At 48.0% G+C, this 22,429-nt stretch overlaps 1 protein-coding gene across 4 annotated transcripts in view; it reads left to right on the top strand.

Moving 5' to 3' along the window:
* Window positions 1–6,762: 6,762 nt before the first annotated feature.
* Window positions 6,763–22,429, top strand: part of PC (pyruvate carboxylase) — a 99,684-nt gene continuing 84,017 nt past the window's right edge. The window contains exons 1-2 of one of the 4 annotated variants that reach the window (XM_052661585.1): window positions 6,763–6,810; window positions 11,420–11,457. The gene's annotated coding sequence lies outside the window, so the exon portion shown is untranslated. Of the gene's footprint in view, window positions 6,811–7,203; window positions 7,342–11,419; window positions 11,458–22,429 lie in introns of those variants that run through there. The other 3 variants (XM_052661586.1, XM_052661584.1, XM_052661589.1) reach the window with 3 other exon arrangements.

Here is a 22,429-nt window from a genome sequence, read left to right as displayed (position 1 = left end):
CTGGTATTCCCATCTCTCTCAGAATTTTCCACAGTTTATTGTGATCCACACAGTCAAAGGCTTTGGCATAGACAATAAAGCAGAAGTAGATGTTTTTCTGGAACTCTCTTGCTTTTTCCATGATCCAGTGGATGTTGGCAATTTGATCTCTGGTTCCTCTGCCTTTTCTAAAACCAGCTTGAACATCAGGAAGTTCACGGTTCATGTATTGCTGAAGTCCGGCTTGGAGAATTTTGAGCATTACTTTACTAGCATGTGAGATGAGTGCAATTGTGCGGAAGTTTGAGCATTCTTTGGCATTCAGAGTTTTTTTCAAATGAGTCAGTTCTTCGAATCAGGTGGCCAAAGTACTGGAGTTTCAGCTTCAGCATCAGTACTTCCAATGAATATTCAGAATTGAGTTCCTTTATGATGGACTGGTTTGATCTTCTTGTTGTCCAAGGGACTATCAAGAGTTTTCTTCAACACTGCACTTCAAAAGCATCAATTCTTCGGCACTCAACTTTCTTTATAGTCCAACTCTCACATCCATACATGACTACTGGCAAAATCATACCTTTGACTAGATGGACCTTTGTTGGCAAAGTAATGTCTCTGCTTTTTAATATGCTGTCTAGGTTGGTCATAACTTTTCTTCCAAGGAGCAAGCATCTTAATTTCATGGCTGCAGTCACCATCTGCAGTGATTTTGGAGCCCCCCAAAATATAGTCTGTCACTGTTTCCATTGTTTCCCCATCTATTTGCCATGAAGTGATGGGACCAGATGTCATGATCTTCGTTTTCTGAATGTTAAGTTTTATGCCAACTTTTTCACTCTCCTCTTTCACTTTCATCAAGATACTCTTTAGTTCTTCTTCGGTTTCTGCCATAAGAGTGGTGTCATCTGCATATCTGAGGTTATTGATTTCTCCCGGCAGTCTTGATTCCAGTTTGTGCTTCATCCAGTCCAGTATTTCTCATGATGTACTCTGCATATAAGTTAAATAAGCATAAAGTAAAGTCACTCAGTCGTGTCCAACTCTTTGTGGGTCCCATGGACTGTAGCCTATCAGGCTCCTCCATCCATGGGATTTTCCAGGCAAGAGTGCTGGAGTGGATTGCCATTTCCTTCTCCAGGATCTTCCCAACCCAGGAATTGAACCCGGGTCTCCTGCATTGCGGGCAGACTCTTTACCATCTGAGCCACCAGGGAAGCCCAAATAAGCAGGGTGACAATATACAGCCTTGACGTACTCCTCTCTGATTTGGAATCAGTCTGTTGTTCCATGTCAAGTTCTCTAACTGTTGCTTCTTGACCTCCATACAGATTTCTCAGGAGGCATGTCAGGTGGTCTGGTATTCCCATCTCTTGAAGAATTTTCCACAGTTTATTGTGATCCACACAGTCAAAGGCTTTGGCATAGACAATAAAGCAGAAGTAGATGTATTTCTGGTATTCTCTTGCTTTTTCGATGGTCAAGTGGATGTTGGCAATTTGATCTCTGGTTCCTCTGCCTTTTCTAAAACCAGCTTGAACATCAGGAAGTTCACGGTTCATGTATTGCTGAAGTCCGGCTTGGAGAATTTTGAGCATTACTTTACTAGCATGTGAGATGAGTGCAATTGTGCGGAAGTTTGAGCATTCTTTGGCATTCAGAGTTTTTTTCAAATGAGTCAGTTCTTCGAATCAGGTGGCCAAAGTACTGGAGTTTCAGCTTCAGCATCAGTACTTCCAATGAATATTCAGAATTGAGTTCCTTTATGATGGACTGGTTTGATCTTCTTGTTGTCCAAGGGACTATCAAGAGTTTTCTTCAACACTGCACTTCAAAAGCATCAATTCTTCGGCACTCAACTTTCTTTATAGTCCAACTCTCACATCCATACATGACTACTGGCAAAATCATACCTTTGACTAGATGGACCTTTGTTGGCAAAGTAATGTCTCTGCTTTTTAATATGCTGTCTAGGTTGGTCATAACTTTTCTTCCAAGGAGCAAGCATCTTAATTTCATGGCTGCAGTCACCATCTGCAGTGATTTTGGAGCCCCCCAAAATATAGTCTGTCACTGTTTCCATTGTTTCCCCATCTATTTGCCATGAAGTGATGGGACCAGATGTCATGATCTTCGTTTTCTGAATGTTAAGTTTTATGCCAACTTTTTCACTCTCCTCTTTCACTTTCATCAAGATACTCTTTAGTTCTTCTTCGGTTTCTGCCATAAGAGTGGTGTCATCTGCATATCTGAGGTTATTGATTTCTCCCGGCAGTCTTGATTCCAGTTTGTGCTTCATCCAGTCCAGTATTTCTCATGATGTACTCTGCATATAAGTTAAATAAGCATAAAGTAAAGTCACTCAGTCGTGTCCAACTCTTTGTGGGTCCCATGGACTGTAGCCTATCAGGCTCCTCCATCCATGGGATTTTCCAGGCAAGAGTGCTGGAGTGGATTGCCATTTCCTTCTCCAGGATCTTCCCAACCCAGGAATTGAACCCGGGTCTCCTGCATTGCGGGCAGACTCTTTACCATCTGAGCCACCAGGGAAGCCCAAATAAGCAGGGTGACAATATACAGCCTTGACGTACTCCTCTCTGATTTGGAATCAGTTTGTTGTTCCATGTCAAGTTCTCTAACTGTTGCTTCTTGACCTCCATACAGATTTCTCAGGAGGCATGTCAGGTGGTCTGGTATTCCCATCTCTTGAAGAATTTTCCACAGTTTATTGTGATCCACACAGTCAAAGGCTTTGGCATAGACAATAAAGCAGAAGTAGATGTATTTCTGGTATTCTCTTGCTTTTTCGATGGTCAAGTGGATGTTGGCAATTTGATCTCTGGTTCCTCTGCCTTTTCTAAATCTAGCTTGAACATCTCGAAGTTCACGGTTCATGTACTGTTGCAACCTGGCTTGGAGAATTTTGAGCATTACTTTACTAGCATGTGAGATGAGTGCAATTGTGTGGTAGTTTGAGCATTCTTTGGCATTGCCTTTCTTAGCGATTGGAATGAAAACTGACTTTTTCCAGTCCTTTAGCCACTGCTGAGTTTTTCAAATTTGCTGGCATATTGAGTGCAGCACCTTCACAGCATCATCTTTTAAGATTTGAAATAGCTCAACTGGAATTCCAGCACCTCCAACTAGTTTTTTTTGTAGTGATGCTTCCTAAGGCCCACTTGACTTCACATTCCAGGATGTCTGGCTCTAGGTGACTGATCACACCATCGTGATTATCTGGGTTGTGAAGATCTTTTTTTGTATAGTTCTTCTGCGTATTCTTGCCACCTCTTCTTAGTATCTTCTTTCTGTTAGGTCCATGCCATTTCTGTCCTTTATTGAGCCCATCTTTGCATGAAATGTTCCCTTGGTATCTCTGATTTTCTTGAAGAGATCTCTAGTCTTTCCCATTCTATTATTTTCCTCTATTACTTTGCATTGATCACTGAGGAAGGCTTTCTTATCTCTCCTTGCTATTCTTTGGAACTCTGCATTCAAATGGGTATATCTTTCCTTTTCTCCTTTGCCTTTTGCTTCTCTTCTTTTCACAGTTATTTGTAAGGCCTCCTCAGACGACCATTTTGCTTTTTTGCATTTCTTTTTCTTGGGGATGGTCTTGATCCCTGCCTCCTTGTACAATGTCACAAACCTCTGTCCATAGTTCATCAGGCACTCTATCAGATCTAATAAATAGGTCTTTAGATAGATACTTTCAGGAAGTGATTTCATGATCCCAATCCTTGCATCTCCTCATATCTGTGTGTGTTGGTCACTCAGCTGTGTCTGACTTTTTGCAACCCCATGGACTATCGCCCACCAGAATCTTCTGTCCATGGAATTCTCCAGGCAAGAATACGGGATGGGTAGTCATTCCCCTCTCCAGGGGATCTTCCCAACCCAGGGATCAAACCAAGGTCTCCTGCATTGCAGGCAGATTCTTTACTGTCTGAGCCTGCAGGGGAGCTTATCATATCTAGAAAAGCACTAAATCCCTTCATGATGACATCAGCTCTTCATGACAAGCAGAAAACTTTTTGTAAGTGCTTGATTGCATTGAACTCCCCATTCACCAAAATCTTAAGTTGACTAAAAAAAAAGATGTATAACTTGAGAGTTGTGAGTTAAGTTTTATTTGGGGCAAAATGAGGACTGGAGCCCAGGAGGCAGTGTCTCAGATAGCTCTGAGAGACTGCTCCAAAGCGGCAGTGGGGGAAAGTCAACATATAAGGTTTTGGTGAAGACACCATGAAGCACTCAATTTACAAAAGGTTTTTTGTTAGTCCTGAGGATCTGATGTCCTCATGAAGGGATTTAGTGCTTCTCTAGATATGAAGAGATGCAAGGATTGAGGTCATAAAATCTGTTTCTAAAAACATCCAACTATCTAAAGACCTGTCCACCAGATTCCCTGGAGCACAGAGTGCCTCACTCCACCCTGAACTCCCTCAGGGGTTATTGAAGGTCAACAGCTAGAGCAGAGTGGGGTTCAATCTCCGTAGAGGCAGATGGCAAAGGCCTTTGTTGTTCGGTCCTTGGCAGTGCTCTTGGTAAGTGCCAGTTTGTAGTTGATACTTATATATTGACCTTCCCCTACTAATTCTTTGGAGCAGTTTCTCAGAGCTGTGTGGGGTGCTGTCTTCTGGGCTGCAGTCCTCATTTTGCTCCAAATAAAACTTCACACGCAACTCTCAGTCTGTGCATCTTTTTTCGGTTGACAGTAATATTGTGCTGGTGGTTCTAAGACCTCTGAGTTGGTGGTTAATACACGTAAGAACAGTCTGGGGTGGGAGGGGAGGTGGGGGTTCAGCAATCTGTGTTCCCACCAGAACCTTGTCCCAGTTAGACTCTGTCTCTAGTATTACAGACGCCTGCACAGAGGAATGCGTTTTCTAGCCACTTTGGACTTCCCACCCAGGCTTTTGGCTGGGCAGTATTCTCTATCTAGGGTAGAATATCCCTTCGGCCTCCAGGGGAACTCAGCCTGGAGGTAGGAGAGAGCCTGGATGGAGGAATGTCTTGCTTCCTAATCAGACTTCAACTAATTTATATGTCTGAGTTAACTGTCCAAAATCCATACTACTTTTGTTCACAGCAGTCCATTTTCTGAAAATAGTGCTTTCCTGGGGGCTCAGATGGTAAAGAATCTAGCCTACAAGGCAGGAACCTGGGTTCAATCCCTGGGTCGGGAAGATCCCCCTGGAGAAGGGAATGGCAACCCACTCCAGTATTCTTGCTTGGAGAATTCCAGAGGAGCCTGGCAGGTCCATGGGGTTGCAAAGAGTCAGACACGACTGAGCAATTAACACTTTCACTTTGTTCACAGCGGTCCATATCTAGTTCTCAATTAGTTTCTTTGTTCAGACCTCCACCTGGTGGTATTGACATGAGATTCACCTGAACCTGAGTGAAGCCACCAGACTCAATTTCACAGGGACTAGCCAGCACTGAGCCCATGTTCCTGAAAACGGGGTCCATCTCTTGGTTCAGCCAAAAAATCAGGAGAAGGAAGAATTTATTCCTTGCAGCAAGTAACGAGAACACTGGGGATTTTTCTCAGAGTGGTGTATCCCTGAACAGCAAAATTGGGGAAGCTTTAAGCCAAGGGTACATACATATTCATGAACTGGCTTGGGTCGTATATGCATGTTCATGAAGGGGCTTGAATGGAGGGGAATTCAGCATAGAATTGGGGCAGAGGTTGACAGCTTTCAGTTGATCTATTGGTTGAGCACCTGGGGTGGGGTGGGGGGAGGCGGTGAGGTGTTAAATCCTGCAAAATAGCTCAGGAAAGTGCTTTATGCTAATCTTTATCACTGAAACAAAAGTGGAAGTTTACAACTGATTTATTATCTTTGCTGTTTTTAATTCTCTTACCTGATAACAGTGTTTGCACCCTTAAGAGCATCATTGCTGAGACCTGTTCAGGGCCGCATTGTTTTTTTTTGTTTTAATCATCTATCTTCTTTCACTGGGAGGCAGTAATTTTGGTTTGTTTTGGTCACTTCTGCACTCTCTGGTTGGCACAGAGCCCCATTTTGGAAACTTTCCGTTCAACCAAGCCTTCTAAACTCTCTAGGTCCTGAGTGGCCTCGATTTGCAGACTAGGAAACTGAGGCTCAGAGAAGGGAAGTCTCTTGTCCAAGGTCACACCAAGATTCCTCCCCATCACCATCACTCCCCACCCCGCCCACCGCAGCTGCTAAAAGACACAATCACATCAAGTCGTGCGGCACAAGCGCCATTTCCTTCCTCCTGCCCTTAGCAAACCCTTTTTCTCCGACTTCTCCACCCACTAGCGCATATCTGAGTGTACCCGAACCCAGAGCCAGGTTGCTATCTGTTATGCTTGCGGCTTTGGGAGACACGTGCTACTCGAGTGAATGAATCGCATGGCCCCACCCCCGCCGACAGCCAATCACAGCCTGTCAAAGCACGGCCACTTCCGCCTATTGCGGGACAAGGCGGGGGCCTTGCGGCCCACGTGGGGCTCTGGAGACAAGGGAGTAGGCGGTGGTGTACCAGGGGCGGACTTCCCCAGCCTTGTCACCAATCAAGTGGCCCGCCGGGGACGAGGGGGGCGGGGCTATCGTGGGGCGCCAAGGCTTAAACGTGACGGGCGGGCGGGCGTAGGGAGGAGTCCTGGGCAGGGAGCGGTGAGTGACGGAGGGAGCTGCCCAATAACAGGAGGGGTTGGGCTGCCTGAGCCAATAGGAAGTCCGTAAGGCGGGACTGGGACTGCAGCAAGTTCGGTTGCGCGGAGACCGCAGCTGTTCCCTGTCAGTGGAGACAGCGGCCGTAGAGGCGGTGGCGACGACTTGCGGCGGCAGCGAGGAGGTGAGTGCCGCCGGCGCTGTGCATCTCCCGCTTCTCGCAGCGGGTCGGAGAGGGTGGGCGTGCGCCGGCGCTGCCGCGGGGGACGCTTATGTAAGGGTCGCGCGCGCCAAGGCGGCGCGGGCTCCGCGAGTGACGGCTGTAGGAGACGGCGGCGGGCGGCGCGCGACGCGGCGCGACGTGCGCCGCCCCTCCCCTCCCCCTCTGGCGGGGGACTGCCTGCGCCAGCCCTCCGCCCCGCCCTGCGACCCCTCCTCGCGGATCCCTCGCCCCACTCCTCCCGGCCCGCCCGCCGGCGAGCATCCTCCCCGCGCGGGCACCGCCCGGCCTCATCCGCCCCGCGCCCAGGGGGGCTGCTGGCGGCCTTATTCCTGCTCTCGGGCCCATTTTGCAGATGGAGAAGCTGAGGGCACGGAGCCCTCAGATGCCTCGCGCGAGGTCCCTGAGGGTTCGAACCCAGGTCTGTCAGAGTCCGGAGCCCAAGTGTCCCCCATCATACTGGAAGTTGCTCAGCTCCGAAGAAAGCCGCGGCGTGTAAGGAGAGGGTTTTCCGTGTTCCGAGTGCCTGCACTCTGCTTCCCGTAGGATCCTCCTAGTAACCCCTGGGGGGCATTCTTATAATTCCACTTAGTTGCAGAGGTGAAAGCCTGGGGCGCCCAGGAGCAGTGATTAGGAGGAGGTGGATCTGGGCTCAGTCCGTTATTTCTACAGCTTTGAGCAGTTTACGAAGTGCAGTGAGTAGCAGCTGGGCCTGGGGAAATGTCCTCCTGGGCATGCAGGCTTAAGCCCAGTCCGGGAGGACCTGCCACACAGGTTTCTCCCAGCTTGTCTTCAATTGTGTACTCTGAGTGAGTTCTTTTCACTTCTGGGGATTCCTTTCCTCATTTCACAAGTGCTGGGGCCAGGTCAGGTCCCTCGGCCCCTGGCACCTTTGAAATTCTTAAAAATCTGATTTTTAAGAGAGAAAGAGTAGGCCAGGGATCCCCATTCTTTAGCTGAGAAAACTGAGGCTCACAGAGGTGCCAATATTTGCCAGATCATAACCAGAGCCTCCCCAGTCTTTACCAAGAGGTCAGCCTTCCCCTTGCTCCCTTACCCCCTGCACCTGCAGCCTTGGCTTCCCCTCACTCTTCCCCTGCCTGTGTTGCAAACACTTGCGCTGGGATGGATGTGCTCAGCATTTCTATCTGCTCGCAGCTACGGCTTTTCTGCTTTCCCGCTCTTCATCTAAACTCGTGAACCCTTGCTCGCATTCTCTGAACACTTGTCATGTTCAGAGCCCTAGACTGGGTGCTGCATGAACCAAGACCTGGGAGATGAGGTGCCCCAGACTGCCAACAAACTGGTTGGGGGAGAGGAAAAGAAACAGAACGTAAGCAGCCAGTCAGCATGCCGTAGATGTTTGTGTAGAGCGGGTGTGGGCGAGGTATGGCCCAAGGAGGACGTGGAGGAGGAAGTTTTGTAGAGGCTGGCACATCAGGGTGAGAGATAGCAAGGCCAGGGAGAGGAGAACTGGACTGGCTGGGGGCTGGATGGGCATGGATTGGGGAAAGCTCCATGGAAGAGATGAATTGCGAGCCTTTTGATTTCGCTGGGGCCAGCAGTGAAGAAGCAGTGATGGATTCGAGTGGCCAGGGTTTTACGATGAAGTAGAGGTGAGTTTTAAGTAACTAGAGCCTACCGGAGGAAGGCTGAGGAAGGTGGAAGGAGAATGTGGAGGAAACAGGTAGGGGTTCCAAGTAGAGTGAGACGTTCGGTTGGTCCCCAAGCAGAGACCTCTGCAGGAGACGGAACAAGGCGAGGGCGCTCGCTAAGTCAGAAGTGAGGTTGGGTCCAGAGGCGCCAGGGGGCTTGGCTGGGCTCTGAGGGCCCAGAAGCAGCGGGCCTGAGCTACAGTTGGCTGTGTTTGTATCCTAATAAGCAACCTGTGAGCAGGTGTCCTTGTGAGAAGTTTCTTAGTGGCTGCTCTGCCTGTCCTGAAGGAAAGGGCTTTGTTCACTGTAGTTGCTCAATATCTGTTGTTTAAATTAGGCGGCCATTCATACTTCCCCAGTTTACCCCAAGTCCCCTCTGTGCCTTATCTCTCTCTCACTCTACTGAAGCCTGCTCCACCGCCGGCATCGCCCCTCAGAGGGGTCTGCCATGGGGCTGTGAGCCCGGTGGCTCCCTCCTGCCTTTGATGCGCCTGTACAGGCGGCTTGCCTTTTCCCTTCTTTGTGGTCCGCTGCCTTGTTTTCTTCTGTCTCACTTCCAGAGCCCTGGGTGCTGTGCTAGGTGTCTGTCCTGACACTGCTCCCCGGGGCGTGGGGACTAGGGCTCTGCGGGACTGCAGACCGAGGTCTCTTTCCAAGTTGCAGCCCGATCCGGTGCTGCAAGGATGATTGTCGCAAATCAGAGGATCTGGGCGGAGAGCCCGGGCAGCCCCGGGCCATCCACATCCCTCTCCAGCACTCTTCTGTGTGAGCGGGACACCTCATGCACCTCGGCATTGCCCTTGAGGACTAGTATGGGCCGTCTCTCTGGCTGCCTCTCAGGAGCATCTTACTCTTCTGAGTGAGGCCTCTTCCCCCCATCTGGAAAGTGTGCCTGTTCGAGGGCTAGTTTCTCTTCCGGAGACGTCCTTCACGGAAGTGGGGCGTTTTGCCTGCTCTCTTTGAAGCTTCACCTGGGCCCGCTTGACCCTGTCTTCCCTTCTGTCCTAACTGCCTCTAGTCTCAGCGCTGGAAACTTTGCCAAACTGTCAAAGGAGTGGGGCCTGATAGTGGAGGATGGGAAGATGACGAAAAGAGAAAACCATGTCCTCTTACTGAAGGGAAAGGTGGGACCCCACCTCCTGGGCTTTTTCTTCCACTTGGCCCCGCAGGTACCCTCTTCTGCCTCAGCTTCATCTGAGACGACTCGCTGTTGCCCCCTCCTTTGCTCTTATTCCTCGTGACCTTGTTCTCGGCAGGCCTTTTCCTCTTATCTTGTCCTGGCGAAGTTACTCTTCAGACTTTTCTGCATTAAGCCTTGCTGAATCTATTGAGTTGGACCTGGGTTCTCTCTTTTAATCATAGTGATTATAAATAATGATTCCTTGTTATAATAAAAGCCAGCCTTTGTTGAGCTCTTACTGTGAGGCTGGGAGAGATTGGGGGCAGGAGGAGAAGGGGACGACCCAGGATGAGATGGCTGGATGGCATCACAGACTCGATGAATGTGAGTCTGAGTGAACTCCGAGAGATGGTGATGGACAGGGAGGCCTGGCGTGCTGCGATTCATGGGGTCGCAAAGAGTCGGACACGACTGAGCGACTGAACTGAACTGAACTACTATGAGGTGACAGGGACCTTGCTAAGCCCCTTTTATGTATTATTTATCACAACAACCCTACAACAAAAGTACTGTTAGCTCCTTGTTTACAGATGAGGAACTGTGGGTGCATAACTCCCCCAGAGTCACACAGCTGGCAGAGGGCGCAGCTGGGGTCTGCCGCACACTGTCAGGCTCAGGGTACCTGCTTGGGTCCCTCTCGTGTGTTATCCTGTTGTTAACCTCTCTTAGCTTGCCCCCAACAACCTGCTTTTTGGCACTTGGGGAGCAGAGCCTGTGCCTTCTGGCATGGTGCCTATGCAGGGTATGTGCTCAAGAAGTATTTTAATGAATTGAATGCCCCAAACATTCATTTTCAGTCTTGACCTAATCTACCAAGCAATTGCTTTTCTCAGAATACGGACTTAGTTCATCTGATGGTGCGTTGTCCTGTGTGGGCATATTGCTCTTTCCTGACCAGTGGTTAAAGCTGACGGGCAGGTGTGGTCATTCAAAATCAAGCGGTCAGTCTGTAAACTCCAGAAAGTGGTCAGGAGCCACTGTCTGGGCTCCCATGGGCTCAAACACAGGGTATGCTCTTCGTGTGTGGAGTGGGCGGGGGAGGGGTGCTGCTGTCTGCAGGAAAGGATCTGAGGACGTAGTCAGTGAAATAGGAGACGGGATAGCTTCTTCGTTTGTGGGTCAGGTTTCAGAGAGAGACAGGAACCAGGCTCAGAGAACCGGACAGGAGGCAGCACCTAAGGATTAGAGAAGGCTCTGCAGAGAAGATAGGCCTGGGGCTAGATGGAGTGGGCAGGAGGACCAGGCACTTCAGATCAAAGAAGAGAAGTTTCCAGAACTTCTTGTTCTTGTGTAGGGGGTGCTAGAAAAGAGCTTTACTTAAATGCTTCTTACTGGGCCCATCGGCTAAGGTCTGAGCATGTCCTCTGTACCAGGCGGGGTGCCAGCTCTTGGAGCATGTATGGCCTCCTCAGCAACCCTCCGACCTGGTGGAGGTGTCACTCCCATTTCACGGAGGAGGAGACAAGCCTTGAGTGGTCCTGGGAGTGGGTGGACAAGCAGTGGAGCCCAGGCAGTTGGACGGCAGAGTGCGGGTGCTCTCAGCCCTGTGTGGCCTGGTGTTCCCCCCAACCCCACCCGCCCCGAGGTACCTCTCCCTGAGATCAGGGGGCGGGCCTGGGGAGGTGCGGAGCCACAGCAGGTCTGCTCTGGGTTCTAAGTGTGTGCTCCTGTCTCTCCTGGGTTCTCTGGGGAGCAGTTGGAGAGAAATGGGGTAACACTGTCTTCTTCTTTTATTTAGATAGTGCCTACCTCCCGAGAGCCGACAAAACACTGAGGGTAAGTCCTGTGCCTGGATCCAGGTCAGTGGGATATGCGTGGGTCGTCTCCAGGAGCAGCCGCTGTAGATTTTAGCAGCCCTGGCGTGTCAGTGATCAAGCTCAATCAATAAAAAAGGCCAAGCAGTCCGATTTTTGGAAACTATAAGCAGTCTTTGTCTGTTCCCAGCGCTCTTGGTTTTCTTAGTTTTCACAAGACCGTGGTGTCGCTCCCTGCTGGCCCCAGTTGGCAGCTAGCCCGCCTCAGCAGGAGGCCCAACTGTGGAAGGGTGTGGCTTGGGAGGCCTGTCAGGGGGAAAGGGGTGTGGCTCCTCAGGACCTCAGGAAGGCCCCCTATAGGGCCAGGCAGCCTCTGAGGAGACCCCTTGAGTCCATGTGGAGGGCAGGCAGCTGAGCGGAGGGACCTGGGGAGGCTGCAACCTAGTGCAGGGCGTGGCTGTCGGTTGGCTGAAACAGCACCGGATGCGTGTCCCCAAAACGATGCAGGCAGGGGCGGTGGACTTGCCCCTCTTCCCCCGGTGGCCCTCCATGTGGCAGCATGGCCCTGGACAGCCTCCTGCTCTTGAGGTTGCCCCTCCCGCAGGAAACGCCACTGATTGCACCGACCCTGGCTCCTCTCCTCAGCCTGAATTCCGCGGGGGCGCCCCTGATGGTCTGAGAGGGCGCCCTGGCCGGGCATGGTCCTGGCTCCATGCAGCCGCCCACCTGCATTCAGACGCTGATATGCCTCCCCGCTCCACCCAGAGGCTGGCCAGCCGCTGCCCCTGTTTCACAGCCAGGTTCCTGGCTCAGGGACCGCATTGCCCAGAGCTCAGGCCAGCGCTCAGCACGGGGATTCCTTAGCCCGGGGATTCCTTAGCCCGGGGATTTTTCTCAGATGACCCTTCAAGACCCATGAGCTGTTCTCCATCCTGAGATTTTCCCATGTCCTCACATGTCCTAGGTCTTGGGCCAGCACCGTGGCTGTTTTTCACCCTGAGATGGCATTTGCTTGGGAAAGCGGGCCGAGCGTACAGGCAGACGGTATGAGTAGAAATGCCCCTGGGCCTTTGACAGACTCCACCCTCCACAAACTTCCACTGGCCTGTCCTCTCTGCTCTCAGCCTCCCGTCTTGGCTGACAGAGTTGAATGTTGTCACTCTTACTGGCATCCCTGTGAGGAGAAGAGGGGCAGTTGGGTGACGGTCCCAAACCACCTCCCTTCTGAAACTGAGAAACTGGGGCCCCGAGGAAGCTAATGAGCAAAATCCAAGATTCTGACCCCTTTCCTCCCCTTCCCAACCCCTACCAGAGTGTCATGTTTTATCGTGTGTCTTCCCCAAATCCATCCGTTGCAGAGGAAAGTTAGTCGCCAGGAAGGGCCTTCTTCTCCCTGATCATCTGATTTGTTCAAGCTTGCTTGGCTTCTCAGTTCCTGCATCCTTCCTGAGTCCCCAGAGCTTTGCTTAGTTACCGTAACTAAGACTCTGCCACTGAAGCTTCCTGCCCTCCCCTGTCCTCCTCTCCATCTCCTTGGTGATCCTGGAGGAAGGTGGATGTAGCTTTTTTTTTTTTTTAATGCCAGAAGGCATAATTCCTGGTCATCTCAACTTGCCACATTGCTGCCATTCCTCACCCACTCATCCTGATTTGCCGGCAGGCCAGGGGGAGGATGGGGCTGCTTCAAGTACATTTCCACCAGCTGTGTGTTGCAGTGGGGCCAGATGCCACATGCTGCAGCTCCTCTCCTTATTGACATCCTGGCTGAAAATTCCTGACAGCCTGGGGAAAATTCCACGGTCTGGCTGTGCTGAGTCATGCTTTGTCTCTGAGGATGTGTACGTCACCTTTGCAACGCCTGTCACTGGTCAGCCCAGGGTCTGGCTGCAGTTACTATAGACTGCGATCTGTGTTGCTAATCTTTTCGATTTGCCCATCACTGTATGCTTCTCTGAGTGCTTTTTCTAACGTGCTGTTTTACCAATACAAAATTTATTCATCTCAAATCATTCATAATAAGTAGATTCTTTATCCTGGAAAACATTCCTCTCATGAATGAGGAAACTGAGGTTTGGAGAGACTAAGTGACTTGATGAGTTTTGGGGTGAGATTTTTTTATCCCCTTACCCTGGATTTCTGTGTAATGCAAAGACTTTTCAGAAGTAACTTTGGTTGAAAAAGTGAGTTTCAGTTTGTTTAAGTCACAGACTCAAAAATCTCATTCTTCCTTTAAGGGCCAGTCTTTTACATCTAACTTTTAAGTGTAGCCTACAAATCTTTCTGTTCTATTTGTGATTCTAGAAAATGTTCACGATCATTTTAAGGGGCCTTTGGATTAACACTTAATCCATTTGCAATCTTAACTCATGAAGATTTTAAATTGAGTTTATGAATTATATTCAGCTTCCTTCATTTACTGCAGTTTTCTGATTAACAAAATCTTCCATAGTCCTGTAAATCTAATAAACCGACTCTTAAATTTTCTTATACATTCCTATACTGTTTTATCTTCTCTTTTTTACACAGCTTGATTGAGGTATTTTTAACATAAAACTTGCACGTATTTGAAGTGTACGATTTATATTTAGACATATGCATACTCTTGTGAAATCATGAGCACAGTTAAGATAGTGATTGTCCCAAAGTGTCCCTTGGTTATCCCTCCCACTCACTCCTCTCTGCTTCCCCCATCTCCAAGTAATCACTAACTGCTTTCTGTTATTATAAGTTAGTTGGCACTTTCTGGAATATTATGTAAGTGAACTCGTATTGTATGTATTCCTTTTTTGTCTGGCTTCATTCACTCAGCAGAATTATTTTGAGGTTTGCCTGTGTTGCATGTATCAACAGTTCTTTCAATGGCTGAGTAATATTCCGTTAGTGGATAGCCCATGATTTGTCTGTCCACCTGTTGTTGGTCATTTTAGTTGTTTCCAGTTTTTGGCAATTTTAAATAAAGCTGCTCTGACCCTCTGTGTACAAGTCTTTGTATGGTCATATACTTCCTTTCTCTTGGGCACAGGCATAGGAGTGAAGTGGCTGTATGGTAAGTGTGTGTTTAACTTAAACTGCTGAGCCATTTTCCAAAGTGCTTGTGTCATTTTACATTCCTACCTGCAGCAAGTGAGCTGGTCCCTCCATCCTCACCAACTCTGGAGATGGTCAGTGTTTTTCATTTTAGCCATTTTGAAAGGTATGTAGTAGTATCTCATGGTGGTTTCAATTTGAATTTCTCTGGTGACTAATGATGTTGAGCATCTTTTCATATGCTTACTTGTCATCTGCTAATACTGATTTTAAACAGTAAAATTCCAACTTAAGAGAGGAAAATGTGCTACGCTACAGGGCAGGGCATTAAGTGGCAGAGGATAGTTGAATCCTAAGCCTTAAAAACAGACATTTGACATGGCAGTTTCAGCTCTAAAAATGTCGGCTAAGGTATAATGGGACACGTACACAAACATACTTGGCTGTTCGGACCAGCATTTTTATGGCAAAAAGAAATGTGAAACCGGTACTTCCCTGGTGGTCCAGTGGTTAAGATACTACACTTCCAATGCAGGGGTTGGAGGTTCAAACCCTGGTTGGGGAATGAAGATCCAACCTGCCATGCAGCCAAAAAAAAAAAAAAAAAATTCTTTAAGGGCTTCCCTGGTGGCTCAGAGATCAAGAATCTGCCTGCAGGTGACAAGGGACACCAGTTCAATCCCTGGTCTGGGAAGACTCCACATGCTATGGAGCAGTTAAGCCTGTGTGCCACAGCCACGGAGCCCGCCCCAGTGAGAAGCCCACCCACTGCAACTAGGGAGCAGCCCTTGCCCCGCACAACTAGAGAAAGCCCGGGCACAGCAGTGGAGACCCAGCGCAGCCCATGGATGAAGGAAATAAGTAACTCTTTAAAAAAAAGTGAAGCCACTAAAATGTACATGAGAAAAGGATTGCAACATATGTAATCTTTTATTGCCTCATACAGTGCAGCTTTAAAAATAGCCCACATACCTTATCAAACTGTGGCTCTGATCTGTTCCCACAGAGCCATGACGCTTTTACTCGAGAAAGGTAAAACAAGGTGTAAAGCACCTTCATTTTGGTTATCTGGGAATGCTAACACCTCATTTGTTCTTTGGAAATGTTATTCCAGTTTTTTTTTTCTGGATGCTGGGATTATAAAATTGTGTGTTTAAAAAAATTTGCTGTGTCTTTTAAATCAGAGTTTTGAAAAATTTAGAGCAGTGTGGCATTTATAACACTATTTGGAGGTTAAGGTCAAGTACAGAGTATTTAAGTATCAGCATTCTTTTACCCATATATATTTCACAAAATTGTTTAGGGGGATGAAAACCTCTTTTTAAATGCCATGTGAGATTTAGATTCCTGCAGAATGGTGTAATAAGGACTTCTGAAGGATACTCCTCTGTATAAGAAAAGAAAACTGGCAAAAACAACTTGTTCAGAAGTCTGTAAATTAACCAAAGGCTTGCAGCAACCCTAGGTGCATTTATTCAAGAAAAATGGCTGAATCTTGTTTTCAACAAAAAATTATGAGGCATGTAAAAACAAGAAAGAATGGCATGTACAACAGGAAAACATGCAGTCGGTAGAAACCATCGCCTGAGGAAACTCAGACGTTGGACTTTAAGCAGAAGATTTTGAATCATCTGCTGAAAAATATGTTTAAAGAACTAAAAAAAGTATGAGAACAGTGCCTCACCAAACATGATCAGTAAGTGATAGAAATTATAAAAAAAATTCTGAAGTTGAAAATTATGATAACTAATGTGAAAAAAATCACTAGAGAAGCTCAACAGCAGAGTTGGGCAAGTAGAAGAAATGGCAAACTTTGTTTTGCCCCGCCCCTCCCCCCAACTTTTTTTTTCTTTTTTAAAGGCCTTGCCATGAGGCTTGTGGGACCTTGGTTCCCTGACCAGGGACTGAACCCACACCCTTAGCAGTGAAATTTTCAGCGTGGAGTCCTAACCACTGGACCGCCAGGGAACTCTTAGGATCAGCAAACTTGAGGATAGGTGTATTGAGATTAAACACTGGGGAACAAAAGGAAAAGAGTGAAGGAAAACAGAGCCTCGGACATCTACAACATACACGTGATGGGAGTCCTAGAAAGAGGGTAGAGAAAAAGGAGCAGAACGAAGTTTGAAGAAATAACAGCCCCAAACTTCTCAAATTTGATGAAAAATAATAATTTAGATACCCAAGAAGTTCAGTGAACTCCAAGTAGGATAAAATTAAAGAGATTCACACATAGACATGCCATGATCAAAGAATCTTGAAAGCAGAAAGAGATAAGCAGTTCATCAGAAGGGCTTTTTTTTTTAATGATACAACCACTTTAATTAAAAACCATTTTGTCGTCATTCCACAGCATGTGGGACCTTAGTTTCCTGACCATGGGGCATGTCTGTATAGTCCCTGGTGTGAAGGTGTGAAGTTGCTCTGTCTGACTCTTTGTGACCCCATGGACTGTAGCCTACCAGGCTCCTCCCTCCATGGGATTCTCCAGGCAAGAGTACTGGAGTGGGTTGCCATTTCCTTCTCCAGGGGATCTTCCCGACCCAGGGATCGAACCCTGGTCTCCCGCATTCCAGGCAGTTGCTTTAACCTCTGAGCCACTAAATGACAATTATTCAAGCTACTTTCATACTTAACCTGTAGGAATTCTTTTACCAAGATCCCTCTGCAAGTACTTTTAGAAATACCTAAGGAGTGCTTGTTGTGTATTCCACCAAACCTGGGACATAGTTGGGGCTCAAAAAATATTTGTTGAATGAAATCTACCTGGATTGCTTATTTTCGTGGCCAGCTGTCTATTTACTCTTCATGTAACCTAGTTTACTTCATGTAACCGAGTTCTGCGTGTCTCAGAGCTGTGGCCTCTTTCCTCATACTGTTGATATTTTGCCTTCAGGTCTACGCAAACAGATCTATCGCATAACTTCTCAAAGTACATCTTTTGAAAATACTGTCAGATATTTCACAAAGTTTTACTGAATGCTTGGGAATAGCAGAATAGAATTACAACACAGGAAAGAAAACGAAAGTTTGTTGTTTTTTTTTGTCCCATAAAGGTGAATTCAACCTTCACCTCTAGAAAAATGGAACAGCTACTATCATCTGCTAATAGCAGCCTCACTCCTACCTGTTGGCCATCAGGTTTCAACAAATACTGGGGTCTGATCTCAACTAGCATACCCCAGGATGCTATGGAACCAACTACTGATGTTCCATTGCTTTTGTTAATAATATTCCTTATAGTTTTATTCTTTATTGGACATTTCTCCCCGGGACGGGTTAAGGTCATGATTTCATTGTCAGGGATGATGGATCAGAGGTTTGGGCGAGTGGGGGGTCCAGAGACTTCTGTAAGAGGCAGAGCCATGTTTGGGAAGCAGCAATTCTGATTCCTGGCCTTGAGTTCTTCCTGCTGTCCCAACAGAATATCAGAGCGTGATGTCTCAGTGTCCCTGTGCACAGGTCTGAAAAGACCAACCTGAAACCCTCTGACTTCCTATTTGATCTCCTGATCGCTGTTGGCTGCTTTGGCCCCAACGCCGTTTGTTGTCACTTGGGCTTGTGGGAGTCTTCACTCAGGGCAGGGCTCTCCCCGCTGCCATGTTGCCTAAGACTTTAGGCTTTCCTCAGCCCTTCTGGATTTTGACTATTTTATTCTAGTCAGTTGCTAAACAGCTGTTTTTGTTTTTGCTGATCCGAACCATTTTTCCATCCCTTTTACTTCCGGTATTCTTAAATGGCAATTTCAGTACTTGGCAGAATAAATCTCCCGTGATCTAATCCTGACTTTTTCCAACTGACTGAATGGTTTAAGAAAGGCGAAAGTTGCTACTGTGCATTCTTCCAAGGAGCTGCTTGTTCCCTCCTCAAGCCTTTGCTGAGCATCTGTGGCAGGCACAGCTGCTGGATGCTGTAAGGCCACAGAGCATCTGGCGACGTGGCCCTGGCCGAGGTGGCTTGTCCTGTGGTTGAGGAAACAAGGATGTGTGTGCCGGAACAGAACTCACGCTCACTCTCGTGGTGACTGGTTGAGGAGAACAGTCGCGGTTGCTGTTTACTGCGCACGGCTTCTGTGGCCAGTGAGATGCTAAGTGCAAAAATGAGTGTAGAAAATTACCAGGGAAGTGGTATAGCCATGGCTGAGTCAGGGAGCTTGGGCTTAGCCTTTTACCACTTAGCCTGTCACTCCTGGCAAGTTCCTTAGGCTCTGTGAGCCTTGGTTTTCTCATCTAGAAAATAGGGGCAGTAAGACCTTCCTTGTGGGCTGTTGGTGGGAATGTGAATTGGTACAACCACTATGGAAAACAGTATGGAGATTCCTTAGAAAACTAAAAATAGAGCTACGATATGACCTTGCAGTCCCACTCCTGGGCATATATATCTGGAGAAAATCATGATCCAAAAGGATACATGCACCCCACTGTTCACTGCAGCACGGTTTACAATAGCCAAGAAATGGAAGCAACCTAAAATGTCACTGACAGAGGAATGGATAAAGAGGATGTGACGCATAAACGTACAATAGAACATTAGCCCTTAAAAATGATGAAATAATGCCATTTGCAGCAACTCGGATGGACCTAGAGAGTGTCATACTGAGTCCAGGAAGTGAGAAAGAGAAGGAGAAACATATGACATCCCTTATATGTGGAATCTAAAAAAAAGATGCAAATAAACTTACGAAACAGAAAGAAACTCACAGACTTAGAAAACGAACTTATGGTTGCCAAGAGAAGGGATAGTTAGGAGGTTTGGGAAGGTCATATACACACTGTATTCAAAATGGATAACCAACAAGGACCTAGCGTATAGCACAGAAAACTCTGCTCAATGTTATGTACCAGCCTGGATGGGAGGGGGATTTCGGGGAGAATGGATACGTGTGTATGTATGGATGAGTCCCTTCGCTGTTCACCTGAAAGTACCACAGCATTGTTAATCAGCTATTTCCCAAAACAAAATGAAAAGTTTAAAACTTGAGAAAAAAAAAAAAAGACCTTCCTCAGGGGGCTTAATGGAGGGATATAGTGAAATAACGTGAACTGGCACTTAGTGGACACGTCCTAGTGGTAACTGTGGATGGGGCCCGTGGAGGACAGTTCCGGGAGGATTCACCGTGGAGAGCAGAACAGGTGAGGCCAGGGGCCTGCAGGTTGGGGGGACTGGGTGGGAGGAGGACTGGTCAGGAAGGATGTCTTGGGAGAACTGGTGCAGAGTCACATCTGGGTTGGTAGAGAGGAGGACACGGCACTCAGGCAGTGGCACATGGAGCAAAGTCATGTGCTGAGAAAAGCCAGGCTTTGAAGGGATGATGCCCCCAGCCTCACTGGCAGGAGGCAGGTGATGGATGATCTGTGAGGATGGAGATTTGTGTCTGCTTTGTTTTTCGCTCAACCCGCAGGACCCTGGCACTTAGTTGACAGAACGGATGCTGTTGGGGAGTAGTGAGCATCAGGGCTGGGGGATCTGTGTGTGTCTAGCTGCCTGTTGGCCTTTTAGGTGAGAAGCCTTGGAGATGCTTGAGCTGGCGACCCCTGCCCGCCTCCACTCCACCCCCACCCCCCGCCAAAGGTGAATGGGGTTTTGAGAAAACTCTGGCGGCAGTGGGCCGGTTGACTTGGCATGGGAGAGGCAAGAGGTCGGGGGGGAACCAGCTCTGAGAGGCCATTGCTGCAATTCAGACCTGCTGTTGCTACGTGCGTGGACCAGGGAAGGGGTGGCGATGGGAAGGAGGAAGCGAACACAGAAGAATGGTTGTCGTGGGGCAGAGTGGAGAGAGGACTTGGAGAGCTCTAATTTGCAACTCTGCCTCCATCCTGAAATGCTGAGCAGGAAAAGCAACCCATTCATACAGTCAAAGGACTGACGTCAGGGGAAGTGGTTGGTTCAGTCACTCAGTCATGTTCAGTTCTTTGCGACCCCATGGATTGCAGCACACCAGGCTTCCCTCCTTTACTGTCTCCCAGAGTTTGCTCAAACTCATGTCCACGGAGTTGGTGATGCCCTCCCAACATCTCATCCTCTGCAAGGGAAGTGGAAAGGTGTAGAAATAGGGAGGTGGAATGGGGTGCCATCTTTGGAGATGGGCTGTTAAGCCCAACTCAGAATTCCCTGAGCAGACTGAGTTTTCTTGAGACCAGAGTGGTTAATCTTGAGAAAACTTACCTGGAGAAAACACTAGAATAGATCAGGGTGGGGAGTGGTGTGCCTGCTGATGAGAGGGAAGTACGTGGAGCCTGAAGTCACAAGTTAGGGGATGGTCTGCTCTACCCTCTAGAAAATGCCTGGGTCTAGTCCTGTGGTTGGCCTGTCTCTGAAGTTTTTACAACCCCAGTCAGTTTTCTTTCCCTTCATGGCTCGCTTCTCCAGCTGGAGAGCGCACACAGCTTAAAGAGGCTTTCTCTCCGGTGGGCGGATGAAGGACGTTTCTGGGGCAGAGGGTTTTGGATTTGGAATGTAGCCGTTCCTAGCAGCCCCATGGCCCCAGAGGGACGATTCAGTCACTTCCTTTTTGAGATTTTTGTCCCAGATCAGCCAGCCCCACAGAGTAAACCCAAGTGGCTGATGGGATCGCAGTCAGGGGTCTTTGATGGTGTTTTTAACCTACAACATTTCAGACACCAAATGTGTGCTGTTTTTTCCAATGCCAACAAACTCTCTGACATCAACTGGGTGATCTACACTTGAGTTTGGTTCTGATACTAACCACCTGGAGTTAGTGCAGGTACCAGAGGTTAAGGGTTCAGTCCCGCAAGGCTGTCCCTACTTCAGCCGCCTGTATAGTTACTACTACCTGTACTTCTGACCAACCGGTTATAAATAGGGGATTCCCACCTAGGTTTGATAATTTGCTATAATGGCTCATCAGTTCAGTTCAGTCACTCAGTCGTGTCCGACTCTTTGCAACCGCATGGACTGCAGCATGCCAGGCTTCCTGTCCATCACCAACTCCCCGAGCTTGCTCGGAGTTCCGGGGAACAAACTTGCTCAGAAGGACAATGCAGACAGTGGAGTGCAGTTTATTACACCGGCGGGCGCAAGACAGAGTCTCCTCTTAGCCAAGGATCCCGACCAGTTTTTGTGAAAACTTTATATATCCTAAGTGTACTTGCTCAAACCCACCTCCCCAAATTGAAACTAGTCTGGACAAGGTAAAAGAGAGATACGATCAAAGTTAACCCATGATTCATGTGTCACAAGACTAGATAAACAGTGGATATTTATCAATAGGCCTGTGCTCATATCCTGATAAACATAATGGAATTTATGACTTTGTTCTGTTACAGAGATAATTAGCATATCCTTTTAGGCAACGGAGAGTTCAAGTACAAGTCCTGAAGGCTCTTTTATCTGGGGTTCTGGTTTTCTATTGGTGTGCCATTTCTATAGACACTGGGCACAAAGTTCAGAGTCCACTGGGAGGGTGACCATGCGTGTAGCCTGATGCTCGCAGCCTGGCCTACGATGGGCTCCAGCTCTGCCTGTTTCCTCCTTCAGTGCCATTCAACCGTCTCATCCTCTGTTGTCCCCTTCTCCTCTGTAATGGCTCATAGAACTCAGAAAAGCACCTTACTTATATTTACTGATTTAATTTAAATTTTAAATTTTATTTACAAATAAACTGCCAGATAAAGGGGTACTTTAGGTGAGGTCTGGAAGGATCCAGGCATAGGGTTTTCTGTCCCCACGGAGCTGGGGTGCCTCACCGTTCTGGCAGTCGCCAACCAGGAAGTTCCCAGAACCCTGTTGTTTTAGGGTATTTATGGAGATTCCATTGTGTGGGCATCATCAGCTGTTGGCGCTTAACTCAATCTCCAGTTCCTCTCCCTTTCGTAGAAGTCTGGAGGTAGGGCGGAAAATTCCAATCCTCTAATCACATGGTTGCTTCCTCTGGCAACCTGCCTCCATCCTGAAGCTGTATCTAGGGGCTCACCTAGAGTCAGTGTGTTAGCATAAATACAGGTGGA

The sequence above is a fragment of the Budorcas taxicolor genome, chromosome 25, assembly GCF_023091745.1.
Source record: "Budorcas taxicolor isolate Tak-1 chromosome 25, Takin1.1, whole genome shotgun sequence".
NCBI classification, from domain to species: domain Eukaryota; kingdom Metazoa; phylum Chordata; class Mammalia; order Artiodactyla; family Bovidae; genus Budorcas; species Budorcas taxicolor.
Note: the sequence above shows the minus strand (reverse complement) of the source record. Positions and strands in the feature narration are given on the sequence as shown.